The sequence below is a fragment of the Bos grunniens genome, chromosome 14 (assembly GCF_055505025.1).
Source record: "Bos grunniens cultivar Pamir isolate PY7600 chromosome 14, Bosgru_T2T1.0, whole genome shotgun sequence".
NCBI classification, from domain to species: Eukaryota; Metazoa; Chordata; class Mammalia; order Artiodactyla; family Bovidae; genus Bos; species Bos grunniens.
The window spans coordinates 19,460,072-19,475,938 of NC_141178.1; the positions used below are offsets into that span (position 1 = coordinate 19,460,072).

Below are 15,867 nucleotides of genomic sequence, written 5' to 3' on the forward strand. Positions count from 1 at the left end.
GTGAGGTTTAAAAAAATAATGTTAAGAAACGTTGCCTTTGTGAACAAAACCTAAGCAACGTTAGCTTGTGGGAATCAACATGGTTTTATGACACAGGAACTCTAAGATATATACTTCTTGGTTGTGGATTCCACAGTGAAATATGCAGTTGTTCCTTTCTCTCCCACCCCAGCCTGGCTTCCCCTTGCCCGTACTTTTCTTCTCGTATTGCAGAAATTCATCAGGTCTTAAATACTGTACCTTACATTTTCAAAAATCATATCTTCTTTGGACGTTGGAAGTCTAAAGGTGCACATCCTTGTAGGTCTTGTGAGGGGAGATAAAGAAAGGCTACTTTTTTATCCTGTGTTTATCTTCAGTTTTCAGTAAACATCGTAAAAGGTGTGGTTTGTATTCAGCCACACAAAACCACAAATTTGCTTGTTGAGCTTGCCCACAAATCTTGGGACACAGTTCATTTATCATTTCTAGTATCCTGAAGTTGAATTGACCAGTGGTTGTAGCTGTTTCTCTTCTCTTTTCCTCATTTAAATGACCCACACACATGCTACTTTTTGATTTCCTGGTCCTTCTTAAACAATAAAATGCCTGTGTGGTCAATACCGAGGACACATTTAATTGCAAATTGGGAGTTTTCCTCTTGCAGCATAACCCATGGTTAGCCAGGTGAACTGAATTGAACATGCTATGCTGAGCTTTCAGGACTAACCAGATTTTACTATTTTTGTGCTAGATATTCCTGGAATATGGAAGACATTATAATGTTTTTATGGTTCTCAGACTTCTTTTTTATTGTACTTAGTATTTGATGGATTATTTTTTAAATCACTGTTTGAAGTATTTCTGAATGGCCTACCTCACTGCTTTCAATGCTATGGTGCGGGCTGACTTTTGCTGCAACTATTTTATGGTACGGTTTTGTATTTGTAGTGTGTTTTCTTTTTAAAGCATCATATCTTGAGGCCTTTTTTTATGATTATGAAGATAATATAAGTTCACAAGTAAAAAAAACTGAAAACTAGAGAAAGATACAGAGAAGAGAAGCCACTCATAATTCCTGGGCCCTGACACTTCATATGGGATTCCCTAGCAGCTCTGTGGTAAAGAATCTGCCTGCCAGTCTGAGGTTGACGAGTTGTGGGTTTAAGTCCTGGATTGGGAAGATCCCTTGGAGAAGGAAATGGCAACCCACTCCATTATTCTTGCCTGGGAAATCCCATGGTCAGAGAAGCCTGGCAGGCTACAGTCCATGGGGTTGCAAGAGTCAGACACGACTTAGCGACTAAACGACAGCAACACGTCATATATTTTCTTGCAGTATCTAACAAGTGCATGCACATGTTGCTGCTGAGGCTGCTGCTAAGTCGCTTCAGTTGTGTCCAACTCTGTGCGACCCCATGGACTGCAGCCTACCAGGCTTCTCTGTCCATGGGATTCTCCAGGCAAGAACACTGGAGTGGGTTGCCCTTTCCTTCTCCAATGCATGAAAGTGAAAAGTGAAAGTGAAGACGCTCAGTCGTATCTGACTCTTAGTGACCCCATGGACTGCAGCCTACCAGGCTTCTCCGTCCATGGGATTTTCCAGGCAAGAGTACTGGAGTGGGATGCCATTGCCTTCTCCCACATGCACATGAATATGATTATAAAAGTATACAAATTATGATCTCCCATTTTTATATCATTCATGCTGTTCTGAGTTTTCTACTCAACGCTATAATTATTGGTGTTTTATTAGTCTCTGAAGTATTCTTCTATATATCACTTAAAGATGAAATTTATCGTCTCTTATTTTTTAATATTTAGGTTGTTTTGCTTTTTCATTATTATAAATCATGATTGTATATAAATCTTTGTATCTCTGGTTATTACTTTAGAATAGTCTTCCGAGAGTACAAGAACAAAAGATAAAACATTTTTAGGTTCTTGATTCATACTTTGAAAATGACTAGTAGATAGGTTGTAAACATTTATGTTTTCTGCCAACAGTGTTTGAGTGTGTCTTTCTCACATCTTGTCACCAGTATATGATAATTATAATTTTTTTTGGTCAACTTGAAAAGCAAAAAAAAGGTACAGTTTTGTTTTAGATTGCAGTCTCACAATTAATGAGGTTAAACGTTTTCTCAGATGTTTGTTGATCATTTAAATTTCTTCTTGTACCAAAGTTCCTGCTCTTGCCCTGGCTGCTTACTACATATGGGTGTTTTGTTGTGTCCTGGTTGAGGGGACCTTGGGGCTGAGAGTCAGCTATGCTTCCCCTTGGCTGCTGCCCAGGGAAAATAGTGCCTTCCTACATCTGTACAAATGCACCATATGCATTAGAAGTGGGCTGTTCTTAATTTTCACTTTTTTTTTTTTAAATTGGGATGCTGATATTTTTATGACTGATTTGTGAGAGCTTTTTTGTTGTTGTTTAGTCACTAAGTCGTGTCCACCCAGGGATGGACTGTAGCCCATCAGGCTCCACTGTCCATGGATTGTCCAGGCAAGAAAACTGGAGTGGGTTGCCATTTCCTTCTCAGGAGATCTTCCCCACCCAGTGATCGAACCCTTGATTGTTGCATTGCCAGGCGGGTTCCTTATCATTGAGCCACTTTTACACACCTAAAATGATTAACTCTTTTGTCAAAATTCTGCTTATAATTTTCTCAAATTTTTGATTATCATTTAATTTCACGATTTAAAAAATGTTTGAAGCTTTAAATTTTTTGATGTCAAATATATTATTCTTGTTTTTTCAAATATATTATCTTATGTGTGAGAGTGCTTTCAGGGCTTTCAAATGTAGAGAGTTTGAGATCAACATTTATGGATTTAGCTCATTAAATTTTTTTCTTTTATTTTAGCCTTATTTTTAAGGTTCTTTAAAAGACCCTTTAAAGATGATTAATTCATACTTAATTTTCGAAAACATTAGCGAATGCAACTACTCTCCAAACTACCACTCAAAGATGTTAATAGTAACATTGCTAACAATTTGATGTCTGTATTTTCACTTTTTTCTGTGTCTGTACATACTGTGTGTACAGAAGTGAGAGTAATGTATTTATATACTGTTCCCATGGATGGGGGAGCCTGGTGGGCTGCAGTCCATGGGTCACTAAGAGTTGGACATGACTGAGCGGTTTCACTTTCACTTTCCACTTTCATGCATTGGAGAAGGAAATGGCAGCCCACTCCAGTGTTCTTGCCTGGAGAATCCCATGGACGGAGAAGCCTGGTGGGCTGCAGTCCATGGGGTTGCACAGAGTCAGACACGACTGAAGCAACTTAGTAGTAGTAGTAGTAACTTAATTTTTAAGTTAATATTGATCACAAAGAGCTTTTCATGGTGGTAAATATTTTTAATGGCCCCGAGTTTTACATTGAATGGAAATGTCCAGATTGATTTAACGAGTTCCCTGTTGAATATTTAAATTTTTCATGTTTTTACTGTTAAAGTCAATATTTGGATGACCTATCTAAATCCTAACATACTTCTTAGTTGTGTCTTTGTAATACATTCCAATGAATAGACATCCCTAATCAAAAGGCATCCTCTTTTTAAAATTATCTGGTTCGTATTTCCAAATTTCCACCCCAAAATCCTCTCTTCATTAACACTCCCATAAACAATGTATTTGAAGGAGGATTTCACCTCCCTTCTCCAAAAATTCATAGTATCCTCTTTATTTTTTAAATTGAAGTATAGTTGATTTGCACTGTTGTATTAGTTTCAAGTGTACAGCAAAATGATTCAGTTATATATATACTTTTTTTTTAAAGACTCTTTTTCTGTAGAGGTTGTTACCAAATATTGAGTGTAATTCCCTATGCTCTATACTAGGTCCTTGTTGGTTATCTATTTGGAGTGTGTTTATGTTCTTCTTTTTACTTTTTGCCTGTTTGATAGGTCAAATGGTAACTCGTTTTGAATTTACTTCCCATTTACTTAAATTGTATTTTCTATTTCAGTTGAACATTATATATTTTTTAATATATATATAGTATTTTGATATCTTAAAAGCTCTTCTTGAGGTTTATAGAGTTCAATGTTAGTAAAAAGAGTTTATCAACAAGAGGCCCAGCCATGGTCTCTTCTCTTGGTACAAGTCATTGGTTCTGAGAACTGTCCTTAGTTCACAGCTTCCATCCTTTGCCAGTGAGAGCAGTGACCCAGGCCTTCACTCAAGCGCCCTAATCAAAGGCCACAAGTTCATGGAACTTACTCATCCAAATACTGACATGAAAAATTCAAGTGTTCAACAAGGAACTGGTTAAATTAAGCTGGATTCCATTCAATGTAAACCTCCGGTATGTCCAAGCTGCCTGGTGATGACTAAACTCAGGATGAATACGTCCAAACGGCAAATGAGTGGTCACCGCACAAATCTGTTCCACTTCCTTACTGAGTGCCTACAGGCCCAGTACAGAGCCGGCCGGGCACCATGCCAGCCACAGACACCACAAAGATTAGACAGACTACTAGTTTAAGGTTTGAGAGCCTTAAACAATATAATTAGGTAAAACACAATTGACTTTTGAAAATGCACGCCTATCTTTCATTTCTGAGGTAATTAGTTGTGGGAGAAATAGAGGCAGGCAGGTCCAAAATAAGACAAAATCCTGTGAGTCTTCACATTTTCTGCTTTATGTTCATTTGAAAAAATCTGCCACTGGTTTTCATTTCTCAGGTTTGGTCAGGCTTGCATCCATTTCCTCTCTCCCCCCACCACCCCCACTCCTTTTTTGGTCTGTTATTAGCGGTTAAGAAACACTGGTCATTTATCTAAATAGTAGGACTATTTAAAGTGGTGTTACTTTTCAAAGATAAATCTTCAGCACTCTGTAATTAAACTTTGTATTAAAAACTTTTCTAGAGCTATGTGTTCAAACATCTGTTTATATTCCTTCTCATATATATATATATTGCTTGTAGCATTAAAAGGTAACATCTGTGGAAACTGGCAATTTATGAAAAGTAATTTGGTACTTTTCTAAACTGAGATATAAAATTAAAACATCTAGGACAATTAGAAATTTATTTTAAAAATGTTGGTGACATTAGAGCCAGCTGCATTAATCAGGAACTTATTATCTGGTCTGTGAATTATCCAGGCTGTTTTCTTCAGTCTTTCTCTTACGGTTAACCTTTTAGATATATAGTTTTTTTTTCCTCTCTACAGATCTAACAGAGAGGGCATGAAGAGGAAAATCCAACTTAATTAGTTTGACTACTGATTAAAAGGAAAAAAAAGTAATTCCAGTAGAAGTTTGAACTCATTATTTTAAATAAATTCTTGGATTATCTAAAATTTCATGTGATACATGTTACACCTTCTCCCGTTTTTTCAAATGTTCTTGAAGCTGTAAATTTAAGGATTGTTTGATTAGAAATTCCAGAATTTGCAAGCTGTAAATAATGGCCTTTCCTTATGAAACCTAAAAAGCACAATGCCAATGAAGGGGAATTTTTAAGTAATTGGTCATATTGCATATTTTTCTCTTTTCCCAAATGAATTTTATAATATTAATATTTGGTCATGATTTTACGATGTTTTTCTAAATAATTGAATAGCTGCTGAGCATGATGTGCTGTGGATTTACTATCATTGACTTCCATTTAGGTTTCATGTAGTTGGTTGCCATAGTTTTCACTATTATAAAATCATACTTGAAAGAATTTGTTAATCTTTTGGCTGCGCAGCATGCGGGATCTTTGTTCCCCAGCCAGGGATCAAACCCACGCCCCCTGCATTGGCAGCATGGAGTCTTAACCACTGGACCACCAGGGAAGTCCCTAAATCATACTTTCTTAAAAATCTTCAAACTGAAAACCTTTCAAGGTTTTAGAGTTTCTACAAGTGGAAATTTCTGGATTGAAAGTCACAAATATTAAGAAAATTTTGTTAAATAGTAGCTGTAAATTTATGGAGAAAAAGAATAAACACCTCTTTTATAATTCTTTGTCTTCTATTATTTTCAAAAGAATTTTGACAGTTTACTGGAGAGCCTTCTAGATGTGTTTCTAGGTATTATATCCCATATAAATGTGTATGTAGTTGAGAATTTAAAAAATTTCACAGATTATTTTATATATCGTGTTTTATGATTTTGATTGTTCTATGCAGGTAATACCAAATCATCTTTTTGGTTGCACAGTATTCCACAGTATGAATATACAGTGACTAAAGGATATCTTTATAGAAGTGGAACTTCTGGGGCAAAGATTTTGTATATTGAAATCTTAGATTGTTCTCCAAAAATGCTACTTTTATTTATACTCCAATCAATACTGTTAGCATATGCTTATTTCTGCCAACCCTCAGTCAATGATTTTATCAGTCTACCAAGTTTTTGCCTAGGTGAAAAATTATTCACATAATTTACATTTCTAGAATTCTTTCCACATATTTAAAAGCTGCTTGTATTTTTCCACCGTGTGGACTGTAAATGTTCTTTGTCTATTTCTCTGTTTTGTTGTTGGCCTTTTAATTTATTTATGAAAATATTTGTTTTTCGCTGTGCTAGGTCTTTGTTGCTGCACGGGCTTTTCTCTAGTGGCGGTGGGTCGTGGCTACTCTCTGGTTGCCTGAGGGTTTCTCACTGTGGTGGCTTCTCTTGTTGCGGAGCATAGGCTCTAGGAAGTGCAAGCTTCAGTAGTTGCAGCACATCGTAGCTGTGGCTCCCGGGCTCTAGGGCACAGGCTTAATAGCTGTGGTGCAGGAGCTTAGTTGCTCTGCAGCATGTACGGTCCTACCAGACCAAGGATCGAACCCATGTCTCCTGCATTGGCAGGCGGCTTCTTTGCCACTGAGCCACCTGGGAAGTCTCCATTGTTGGCCTTTTTAAAGAGAAGTTTTATTGAAGTATAATTAACACACAAAGAATTGCATATATTTAATGTGTGCAGAGAGTTTGTACTTAGGCAAACACCTGTGATTCTATCATCACGATCAAGATAATAGACATGTTCAGCACCTCCCAGAGTTTCCTGGTATATCCGTGCGTGTGTGTATGTGTGTGTTAAGAATACTTAGCGTGATATTTACCTTCTTAGCAAATTTTGAAATGTATAATACTATATTAACTGCAGGCACTCTGTCGTACAGCAGGTCTCCAGAACTTATTCATCTACCATAACTGAGAGTTTAAACCCACTGTATAACAGCTCCTCATTTCACTCTCTCTGCAGTTGCTGGCAACCACTATTGAATGCTCTCCTGTGTGAATCAGTTTGACTACTTCAAATACCTCATAGAAGTGGAGTCCTGTGGTATTTGTCCTTCTGCATCTGGCCTTTTTCACTTAACATAATGTCCTCCAGATTCATCCACGTTATTGAAATTGGCAGAATTTCCTTTTTAAAGGCTGAATAATATTCCACATTATGTTATCTATTCATCTGTCAATGGACACTTGGGCTGTTTCCATATCCTGGCATTGTAAATAGTGCTGCAGTGGACACGGGAGTGCAGATATCCTTTTAGGATCCTGATTTCTATTCTTTTGGTCACTCAGAAGTGGAGTTGCTAGATCATGTGGTGTTCTTGGTCTTTCCTTGATGATTTTTAAGAGATGCGGTTGTACTGAGAGATTAATTAGCCTGTTGTCTACCAGTTTGTTGTCATTTGACTATGCTGTATTTTTGCTCTGTAGAGGTTTTAGAAATTTAGGTAGCTAAATTCATCTGTTTTCTTAAATGGCTTCTAGGTTTTCTGTCTTACTAAGGAAGGCTTTCTCTGTTCTAAAGTTACAAACAACCCCTACCCCAATATTGTGTGTTAGTCGCTTAGTGGTGTCTGACTCTTTGTGACGCCATGGACTGTAGCCTGCCAGGCTCCTCTGTCCATGGAATTCTCCAGGCAAGAATACTGGAGTGGGTTGCCATTTCCTCTTCCAGGGAATCTTCCCGACCCATGGATCAAACCTGAGTCTCCTGCATTGCAGGCAGATGCTTTACTGTCTGAGCTACTAGGGAAGCCCCTTCTCCAGACTCCAATATTAACTTCTCTCAAATTGTATTCTTTCTATGACTTAAGAGTTCACATTGCCATTGAAAACTTTGATCCATCTGGAATTTATTTGATGAATAAATGAGGTAGGCTCCTTAATTATTTTTTTAGATGGTTCCCCTATTTTGTCCATAGTGTTTATTGAATAATACTGTTCCTACTATAATAATATTTCTTGCACGTATTTGAAATCCAGCCCATATCATATATTAAATATCTGTGTATATTTGGGACTATTTCCTAACTCTTCATTACATTACATTGATCTACCTATTTATGTTTCAAAAGCAGCTATCTACCTAACTTATTTATTTATCTTTATAAAATGTTTTCATATCTGAAAGTGCTATGCCATTTCATTACTCTTCTTTTAAAGAATATTACTGGTTATTTTTCCTTTTTTTTAAAGTATACATTTTAGAATCAGCTTCTGTAGTTCTTAAGAAATCCTGATTTGAGGGTGGGGAAGAAGAGAGGGAATACATTAAATTTTATGGGTAACTTTGGTATAGAGTTGATATCATATTACTATTGTATCTTCCTATTTAAGAACAGGGTGTGTTTTGCTCTATTATTTAAATCTTTGATGTTCCTCAATATTGTTGAACATTTTCTTCATATAAATCATGTACTTTTATTGTTTATTAAAAAAGTTTGTTTACTCAAAAATATGTTATCTTTTTGTTACTGTTTTAAGTGGGATGTTTTTTAAAAAATATGTTTTAGCTAATTCTTTTTGAGTAAGAAAGGTATTGATTTTAAAATATTATTTTGTATCCAGCCACCTTATTTTATTTCTTTTTTAGAGGTTATTGTTGTTCAGTTGACTCTCTTGGGGATCAGTCATGCTGCCATATTGTGTGCAAATGCTTTTTATTCATCTCTTCCAGTTTTTATACTTTTATTTCATTCTCATCTCTAAGTGTATCAACCTATCACTATAGAACAATGTTAGTTAATACTATTAGGTGTGAGAGTAGACCTTCTTGTCTAATGTCCTTAGGATTTCAGCATTAAATATGATCTGGTCTTTGAAAAGCTTTTGGGTTTATATGATCTTCTATCTGACCACCCAGCTGAACTCTTCTGTTCTAATATCTATCTAGCCATTCATCTCCTTTCCCCCTCTTTCTCTTTTATTGAATTTCAAATTGTCCAGTAATTAGATTGTCTACAAATAATGATTATTTTTTCTCCTTTCTGGTATTTAGATTTATTAGGTTGTTCTCTTTTATTACGTAGCTCAGGATGTCAAGTAAATGTTGGCAAGTAGGATGGCAGAGGACCTTCTGTGAAGGAAGTGGTATTAATGTCTCACTTTTAAAAGCGATGGTATTGTAGGTTTCTTGGCTATCAAGAATGATTTTCATATTGGATTTTTTAGTCTCTTGATGTAATGATATTCATAAATAAATTTCCTAATTTTTTTCAGAGCAGTCTTGTATTCCTGGGATAAGCCTTGTATGGTCATGATGTAAAAACATATCAATAGATTCAGTTCATCAGTATTATTTTGAGGAATTTTATATCTGTATTCATCCCAGTCCCACCTGCTTACTGGTGACATGACCTTGGGTAAGTTACTTAATCCCTCTGTGTCCTCACTTTCCCTCTATAAAACAGAGATAATGGTAAGAGACCTTGTTTCCTAGCATTGGGGTGAGGTAGATAACTTGTATAGAACAGTCTGTGGTACACAGAAAACACCCAATAAATGTTAGCTGTCATTGTTATTGCTATTTGTGTGCGGGTGTATGTACGTGGATGCTTGCTACCTGTGTTGTGTTTTGATATCCATGTTATGCTAGCTGATTAAAATGAGTTGGGAAACTTTCCATGTCATATTATGCTCTGCAGTAATTCAAACAATGGTGGAATGATCTATTCCTTGAAGGCTGCCTGGGCTCGGTGAAGGTCCTTGACTAACCTTTCAGTTTCTTCTGTGGTTCCTTTGTCTCTTTATTCTTTCTACTCCAGGCAAGTTTGAGCACTTATATTTTCCAGGAAATCATCAGTTTCAGATTTCCTTTTTATCTGTGGTTATTATGCTTGCTCCTTGGAAGGAAAGTTATGACCAACCTAAATAGCATATTAAAAAGCAGAGACATTACTTTGCCAACAAAGGTTTGTCCAGTCAAAGCTATAATTTTTCCAGTAGTCATGTATGGATGTGAGAGTTGGACTATAAAGAAAGCTGAGCCCCGAAGAATTGATGCTTTTGAATTGTGGTGTTGGAGAAGACTCTTGAGAGTCCCTTGGACTACAAGAAGGTCTAACCAGTTCATCCTAAAGGAAATCAGTCCTGAATATTCATTGGAAGGACTGATGCTGAAGCTGAAGCTCCAATATTTTGGCCACCTGATGCGAAGAGCCGACTCATTAGAAAAGACCCTGTTCCTGGGAAAGATTGAAGGCAGGAGAAGGGGACGACAGAGGACGAGATGGTTGGATGGCATCACTGACTCAATGGACATGAGTTTGCGTAAGCTCCGGGAGATGGTGAAGGACAGGGAAGCCTGGCGTGCTGCAGTCCATGGGGTCATAAAGAGCCAGACCCGACTGAGTGACTGAACATCAACAACAGGAGTCCTAGAGCTGACAGGTGCAGAGCTGGGATTGGAACCCCTGTGGTCAGACGTCACCATCTGAATTTAGTCATCATGCTTTCTTCCTCACCTACTTTCTCTTGCCAGAAGCTTGGTGGTTTAGTGGGTAAAGCTGGCTATCATTGGCTACGTCTGGACTCGGATATATTTCATAGGACTCAATAGTATCAATATTTTAACATTTATTTTGTATTTTTAACAAAGAAATGTATTTAGTTTAAGATGTATTTAGTTTAGTTTAAAATGTATTTAGTTTAAAATTATTTAATACAAAAAAGACTTATGAAAAATAGTGGTTTCCTGAGCCCCGCTCCGCTCCCCAGTTTCCGTCTCCTCTGGTCTCAGCGGCGGCTATGCTCCTCTCTTTTGTACTTATTCCCATATGTCTCGATACTAAATACTGTTGTTTCTCCATCTGCCCATTTAAGACCTTAGATATTGACTTCCCAACATGAAGATAAAAATCTTTTTCTTTTGCTAACCAAAAAAAAAAAAAACGGTTATTAATTCTTGTGTCTCTGAAGCATGGGAAAAAAGGGAGAAAAGAGAAAAAGGAAACTGCCCTTCTAACATTTCAGTCCCTGATTCAGGTCAAGGGGCTGATTGACCCTGCAGACAGTCGAGGCCCAAAGGCCAAGTCAGGCCCTCTCCCAAATCCTTTGGCCTCTTTAACCTTCTTTCTTTTTTTTCATTTTCTAAAAATTTATTTTTAATTGGAGGATAATTGCTCTACAATGTTATGTTGGTTTCTGCTGTACAACAGTGTGAATCAGCTGTAAGTATACATATATCCCCTCTATCTTGAACCTCCCTCCTACCGTCTCCCCCATCCCACCCCTCTAGATTGTCAGAGAACACTGGGCTGAGCTCCCTGTGTTTAACCATCAGTTTTTTTTGTTTTGTTTTTTTTTTTGTAATTTTTAATATGTATATATTTTATTGTAGTTGACTTATGTTTCAGGTGTGCAGCAAAGTGATTCAGTTATACGTATGCATTATTTTTGAGATTATTTTCCTTGTAGGTTATTACAAGATATTGACTGTAATTCCCTGTACTATACAGTAAACTTTTGTTGCTTGTTGCATGTATATATTTTTAGAATTAGAAATCTAGCATTTTATTCAAGCATTTACAAGTAGCATTTAACAAAGAGAATTAGAATGTCATAAATTTTAGTTAGTTAGGGAAAGATTCATAAGCTTTCTAAAACATATACATACTACTGTTTATATTTATGTATAGAAAAGCTTTTCTCCTATGCCTAATAAATGCTTGAGAAAGAACATCAAAAAAAAAAAAAAAAAGAGATGGAGAAATTGGAAAGCATAAACTAAATGAAATGGGAGCACTGCATATGAAATAGAAAAAGTGAAACAAGCTAGATAAAAAGTAAAAGATCATCGTAGAGTCCAGTTGTTTTTAAACATGGCTGCTCATTAGAAACATATCTGGAGCTTTGGAGAAAAAAGCAAATACCTGGGCATTTGTATTTTTCAAAAAATTCCAAGATAATTCTGATATACATCTGGATTTTTAAAAGTGATGACAGGTTTTTGTATTAATAACCGTCACTTTAATGGGGTTTCAGCAAAGATGTTCAGCCTGCCGCATTAACCAGAAGCGTCCCTGTAGTGTAACTGTGAGTGGTGTTTGTCTTTTTTTTTGTTTGGTGTTCTACTTCAGCAACATTTATCTCCATATTTGTTCCTCTTTGTCCCTAATTATCTATTGTCTAATGCTTGTAATTTCTCTCTTTCTCTTCTGCGATTGCTGTGATTATCTCAAGTCTTTCCTTTGTCAGTAATTCTGTTTTCAGTTCTTCTGGTATGCTGTTGTTTCGGTCTTTCTTTTCTTAGCTCTGCAATTTTCCTTTTTTACCTAATTCTGTTGTGCCGTCAACTTTGCACTTTTTGTTTTCTTGAATTCATGTTTTTATGTTTTATAGTATAAAGCAAGTTCTGGGATTTGGGAGGGTTAATTTAATTAATTATAGTTAATTAATTTTGGTTAATTTAATTTTCTTATGTGTGCTATGTTCTTTTATTATTCATCTGATTTCCTGTAGTATTTTTTGCTCTATTGCTATGCCATTTCTTTTTGACTTGTTCGTGCTTGATGTGTTCTAGTCAAACCTCCTTTTGTTATGCTGCAGTCAAAGCGAATGATTTCTTTACCGTCTTTCTGCCATTTGAGTCGTGTTTGCTTGCCCTTTCAAGGTTGGCTTGGAGCCTGGGCATTTGAAGATGGGGCAGCATGGGAAGGCTCAGCTGGCCTTGTGTAGCCTCTGAGTGACTTGGTTAAATGTCCTGTATCGAGTTCACGCCCCATCTGAAGGAGGGCATTCTCTTTCCTGCCTTTGGGTTTTTGGTCTGTCCCCTACCTGACCTTGGGGTTGTGGGGCTTCCACTTCTGCTGGAGACAGTCGCCTTGGTTGATCATGTCTCTCCTTTCCTTTCTCACTCCCATCAGTCACTAGGGTTGAAAGAAAAAGGTGCCTGAGAGTGTTGGAAAGTTGTTGTTCACACTGGAAAGTACATTTGGAGCTTTTGACAAGCTTCTGCCTGCCCCTTTCCCAGTTTTCCCTCCTCTAAAGGGTCTTACCGTGTTTATCTATCATTTTGTATCTATCATCAGTTCTATTTTTCTTCACTGCTGGGGATACTTAGTGCCAGCTCCTTCTTCCACTCACCCTCCCCTCTCTGGCTGGACCAGAGCAGTCAAGATAAATATGGTAGGGAGTGTCCAGACAGCTGCTCCTACAACCCCAACGAGTCTCAGAAACCACCGAGACCAAGGGTTATGCTGTCACTCAGTGGCTCTCTCTGTCAAAGAAATCAGGCTGCTCACTGTGTTAGATTGAGCTCTGCAGGACCCTTCTATTGGGCAATATTCTAACATTTGTTGGGGAATCTGTGTAATTTTAAAAAATGCTCGCTTTCCTCAGAGACAAAGCAGACAAAGGTCAAAGAAAGTCAAATAATAGAAAAAATACAACACCAATACTTGTTTCTTCTTCAGAGTTCCAAGAACATTTGCAGCAGTCTGATACAAACTTCAAAGCATTGCAATTAAATGACTCTAATTCCTGGAAAATTTTCTGCCTCTTGCAATCCCACCTCTCTTTCTAACAGGTTTAAGCACAAGTTTGGTTAGCGTCCGCTTGGTGTGGCTGAGGTTGGGAAATAGAGCTGCATATTTTCATGCTGTGAAACCAGCTAGAAGAGGCAAGGCAACACTTGGGTTCCTTAATATCTGTGACCCTGTCACATGGTCAGCAGGAAAGTCGACGTGCTGTAGAATCCTAAGTGTTACAGACCTTTCAGGCTTAAGATAGTCCTCTTTACTTACAACACAGGCTCATCCCTTGTGATGTGCCGTGTCCAGATTACGGCATGGCCCACTCTGAACTGTCCTGCACATCTTACGCTATTGTGGGGACACCCACATTCCGTATTGCCCTCCTCCTAATTATTACTTATTATACTTACATGTGACGTTTCCCATTATACAACTAAAAATATGGTTTTATAAGTGATGTGCACACTGCGTCTCCTCTTTACTTGGTCTGTCTTTCCTCCTCTGTTTGGTCACGAGAACCCTTCTGCAGGCTCCTGGTCCTTTTTAGGATGTTCCTGCCAGTGCCTCCTTGCTAGTCACCAAGACAACACGTTACCCTTCTATCAATGTCCCTTCAGCACAGAATGATGCACTCGTAGCCAATGATAGCTGCCTCTACATGGTTGAGATCATTTTGTGTGTCCTGTCTTTTCTCTCAGACTAGAAAGATCCCAAGTTCTTGCCGTTTGGGGGAGGTACCGATTTTTCTCAAAGGGTTTTCCTAAACCATTATTCAAGTTGTCTTTGTATATGTGGTTTAATATTAAACATAAGTAAAGAGTTGCTTGGGATTTCTTGTAATAGTTTCAGGTAAGAATCTTATTTAAATAAGTAAGCGCACAAATGAAACCCAACACTTCAACTACTTACTCTAATATCGTTTATTGGAAGAGGAATTCTTTGGATTCCCTTCTTTCCTTCTTCCCTCCCATCATCCCTCTCTCCTTTTTGTCCTTCCTTCTTCCTGTAAAATTTCTTTACATGTACCTAATTTTGCACACACATACAACTTCTATAAATTATATAAATTCATAATTTATATAAATTCATGAGTGTGATCATATTGTGCACAGTGTGTTTGGGTACCTTCCTCTTTCCTTTTCTTGCCTCTCCTCTCCACTCCTACTTCCTGTCACCCACCTCACACATTCTACCACCCCAACCCTAAGGATGTATATGTAAAGATTTATGTATATATACATTCTTACGTTCATATACACTCACATAACAGGTACAAGTTTAAGATTAATTTTTAACTTCAAGCACAGATCTAAGGCCAAAGAAATAACTTTGAGTGCTTTTGATTATTGTCTAGAAGAGGAAAAACAAGGATGTAACTGTTATTTTCCTGGTAGAGTTCTCAGGAGCCCATCTAAATTCTAATAAGGCAAACTAAAGCTTAACTGGTTTTGGTTATTTCCAGCACTTTTGTTTTAGGTCAAATTTATTATAGAGCAAAGCCCATTCATATGCCCTGTTTTGTTTTGTAGAAGGAACTTATTCAATCATTACGTTTAGTGTGGATTCTGTATGGGCTTTTCCATTACTTCATTGTGTAACCTTTGTGGCTTTCTGATTTATTTCCTTATATACTGAAGATTTATTTCCTTATCTACTGAAGTTGGATTCTAATGTTTTTATCAATGAATATTTCTGCTAATATTGGAAAAAATAGACTAACTCACATGCTATATGTTATTACAAATTGAGTAAGACATAATACCCACTTGCATAAAGATAGTAGAAGTTAAAACTGGTAGCTGAATAAAGAGTAAGGCATAGAATATTGAATGCCTTCAGATAAAGAAATGGGCTATGTACTCTCAAGGGAAACACTGTGAAAATGATTTTTTAAGCCTGTTTCCTAGTCTCCTAGTATTCACCCCGCCTGCCCCCCACCCCCCGCCCAAATCCATCCACCGCAGCCACAGTGCCCTTTTTAAAAACACACATTGAACCAAGTTGGTCTGTTGCTAAGGGTCTTGCCTGCCTTTCCAATGCATTAGAATCCAATTTAAAATCCTTAAAGTGAATTACAAATCCTTGCATAATTTGGCCTCTGCCTATCTCTTAAGTTTTATCAGACACTGCTATCTTCCTTCTTAAAACACTATGGCCCAGCTACACTGGCCCTCATTTAGTCCCTCAC

The 15,867-nt window shown here is 37.3% G+C and overlaps 1 protein-coding gene across 10 annotated transcripts in view; it reads left to right on the top strand.

Annotated features, from left to right (window-relative positions):
• Positions 1-15,867, top strand: part of GRHL2 (grainyhead like transcription factor 2) — a 171,679-nt gene that overhangs the window by 13,752 nt on the left and 142,060 nt on the right. The gene's annotated exons all lie outside the window — the stretch shown is intronic.